This window comes from Triticum dicoccoides, chromosome 5A, assembly GCF_002162155.2.
Source record: "Triticum dicoccoides isolate Atlit2015 ecotype Zavitan chromosome 5A, WEW_v2.0, whole genome shotgun sequence".
Taxonomy (NCBI): domain Eukaryota; kingdom Viridiplantae; phylum Streptophyta; class Magnoliopsida; order Poales; family Poaceae; genus Triticum; species Triticum dicoccoides.
The window spans coordinates 655,328,223-655,332,189 of NC_041388.1; positions in this window are offsets into that span (position 1 = coordinate 655,328,223).

The window sequence follows — 3,967 nt, forward strand, 5'->3', positions numbered from 1 at the left end:
AACCAATCTTACCTACGCATCAAAAACCACAACGATAGTTTGTCAAGTTGGTGCTATTTTAACCTTCACAAGGACCGGGCGTAGCCACACTCGGTTCAACTAAAGTTGGAGAAACTGTCACCCGCAAGCCACCTATGTGCAAAGCACGTCGGGAGAACTGGTCTCGCGTAAGCGTACGCGTAATGTCGGTCCGGGCCGCTTCATCCAACAATACCGCCGAACCAAAGTATGACATGCTGGTAAGCAGTATGACTTATATCGCACACAACTCACTTGTGTTCTACTCGTGCATATAACATCAACATATAAAACCTAGGCTCTGATACCACTGTTGGGTTTCGTAGTAATTTCAAAAAAATTCCTACGCACACGCAAGATCATGTGATGCATAGCAACGAGAGGGGAGAGTGTTGTCTACGTACCCACGCAGACCGACCGCGGAAGCGTTGACACAACATAGAGGAAGTAGTCGTATGTCTTGACGATCCAACCGATCAAGCACCGAAACTACGGCACCTCCGAGTTCGAGCACACGTTCAGCTTGATGATGATCCCCGGACTCCGATCCAGCAAAGTGTCGGGGAAGAGTTCCGTCAGCACGACGGCGTGGTGACGATCTTGATGTACTACTGCAGCAGGGCTTTGCCTAAACTCCGCTACAGTATTATCGAGGAATATGGTGGCTGGGGGGACCGCACACGGCTAAGGAATAGATCACGTGGATCAACTTGTGTGTTTCTGGGGTGCCTCTGCCTCAGTATATAAAGGAGCCAAGGGGGAGGGGGCCGCCGGCCAGGAGGAGGGCGCATGAGGAGTCCTACTCCTACCGGGAGTAGGACTCCCCCCCAATCCTAGTTGGACTAGGATTCCCCGAGGGGGAAAGAGAGAGAGGGGGGTCGGCCACCTCTCCTAGTCCTAATAGGACTAGGGGAGGGGGGAGGCGCGCGGCCACCTTGGGCTGCCCCTTTCTCCTTTCCACTAAAGCCCATTAAGGCCCATATGGCTCCCGGGGGGTTCCGGTAACCTCCCGGTACTCCGGTAAAATCCCGATTTCACTCGGAACACTTCCGATATCCAAACATAGGCTTCCAATATGTCAATCTTTATGTCTCGACCATTTCGAGACTCCTCGTCATGTCCGTGATCACATCCGGGACTCCGAACAACCTTCGGTACATCAAAATGCATAAACTCATAATATAACTGTCATCGTAACCTTAAGCGTGCGGACCCTACGGGTTCGAGAACAATGTAGACATGACCGAGACATGTCTCCGGTCAATAACCAATAGCGGGACCTGGATGCCCATATTGGCTCCTACATATTCTACGAAGATCTTTATCGGTCAGACCGCATAACAACATACGTTGTTCCCTTTGTCATTGGTATGTTACTTGCCCGAGATTCGATCCTCGGTATCCAATACCTAGTTCAATCTCGTTACCGGCAAGTCTCTTTACTCGTTCCATAATACATCATCTCACAACTAACATATTAGTTGTAATGCTTGCAAGGATTTATGTGATGTGCATTACCGAGAGGGCCCAGAGATACCTCTCCGACAATCGGAGTGACAAATCCTAATCTCGAAATACGCCAACCCAACATGTACCTTTGGAGACACCTGTAGTGCTCCTTTATAATCACCCAGTTACGTTGTGACGTTTGGTAGCACCCAAAGTGTTCCTCCGGTAAACGGGAGTTGCATAATCTCATAGTCATAGGAACATGTATAAGTCATGAAGAAAGCAATAGCAACATACTAAACGATCGGGTGCTAAGCTAATGGAATGGGTCATGTCAATCAGATCATTCAACTAATGATGTGATCCCGTTAATCAAATAACAACTCTTTTGTCCATGGTTAGGAAACATAACCATCTTTGATTAACAAGCTAGTCAAGTAGAGGCATACTAGTGACACTCTGTTTGTCTATGTATTCACACATGTATTATGTTTCCGGTTAATACAATTCTAGCATGAATAATAAACATTTATCATGATATAAGGAAATAAATAATAACTTTATTATTGCCTCTAGGGCATATTTCCTTCAGCTTCATCCCACGATGCCGCCGAATCAAGATAAGACTAGTAACGGCAAGTAAATTGACAAAATCAACGCCCACAACAACTTGTGTTCTACTCGTGCATAGAAACTACGCATAGACCTAGCTCATGATGCCACTGTTGGGGAACGTAGCAGAAATTTAAAAAATTTCTACGCATCACCAAGATCAATCTATGGAGTCATCTAGCAATGAGGGGAAGAGGAGTGCATCTACATACCCTTGTAGATCGCGAGCAGAAGCGTTCAAGAGAACAGGGTTGATGGAGTCGTACTCGTCGTGATCCAAATCACCGATGACCGAGCACCGAACGGACAGCACCTCCGCGTTCAACACACGTACGGTTGGGAGAGAAGTCTCCTCCTTCTTGATCCAGCAAGGGGAGAGGAGAGGTTGATGGAGATCCAGCAGCACGACGGCGTGGTGGTGGAAGCCGCGGGATCTCGGCAGGGCTTCGCCAAGCACCAACGAGAGGGAGAGGTGTCACGGAGGGAGAGGGAGGCGCCAGGGACTTGGGTGCGGCTGCCCTCCCTCCCCTCCACTATATATAGGGGCCAGGGGGGCACCGGCCCCTCGAGATCCCATCTAGATGGGGGGGGGGGGCGGCCAAGGGGGTGGCTTGGCCCCCAAGCCAAGTGGAGGCGCCCCCCACCCCTAGGGTTTCTAACCCTAGGCGCAGGGGGAGGCCCAAGGGGGGTGCACCAGCCAACCAGGGGCTGGTTCCCTTCCCACTTCAGCCCATGGGGACCTCCGGGATAGGTGGCCCCACCCGGTGGACCCCCGGGACCCTTCCGGTGGTCCCGGTACAATACCGGTGACTCCCAAAACTTTCCCGGTGGCCGAAACTGGTCTTTCTATATATAAATCTTTACCTCCGGGCCATTCCGGAATTCCTCGTGATGTCCGGGATCTCATCCGGGACTCCGAACAACTTTCGGGTTACCGCATACTAATGTCTCTACAACCCTAGCGTCACCGAACCTTAAGTGTGTAGACCCTACGGGTTCGGGAACCATGCAGACATGACCGAGACAACTCTCCGGCCAATAACCAACAGCGAGATCTAGATACCCATGTTGGCTCCCACATATTCCATGATGATCTCATCGGATGAACCACGATGTCGAGGATTCAATCAATCCCGTATTCAATTTCCTTTGTCAATCGGTACGTTACTTGCCCGAGATTCGATCGTCGGTATCCCAATACCTTGTCCAATCTCGTTACTGGCAAGTCACTTTACTCATTCCATAACACATCATCCCGTGACCAACTACTTAGTCACACTGAGCTCATTATGATGATGCATTACCGAGTGGCCCCAGAGATACCTCTCCATCATACGGAGTGACAAATCCCAGTCTCGATTCATGCCAACCCAACAGACACTTTCGGAGATACCTGTAGTGTACCTTTATAGCCACCCAGTTATGTTGTGACGTTTGGCACACCCAAAGCACTCCTACGGTATCCGGGAGTTGCACAATCTCATGGTCTAAGGAAATGATACTTGACACTTAGAAAAGCTCTAGCAAACGAACTACACGATCTTGTGCTATGCTTACGATTGGGTCTTGGCCATCACATCATTCTCCTAATGATGTGATCCCGTTATCAATGACATCCAATGTCCATGGTCAGGAAACCGTAACCATCTATTGATCAACGAGCTAGTCATCTAGAGGCTTACTAGGGACATGTTGTGGTCTATATATTCACACATGTATTACGATTTCCGGATAACAAAATTATAGCATGAACAATAGACAATTATCATGAACAAGGAAATATAATAATAACCATTTTATTATTGCCTCTAGGGCATATTTCCAACAAGAAATACAATAAGCACGCATGGAAAGGAGCACTACTTTTTCAAACCTACAATGACAGATT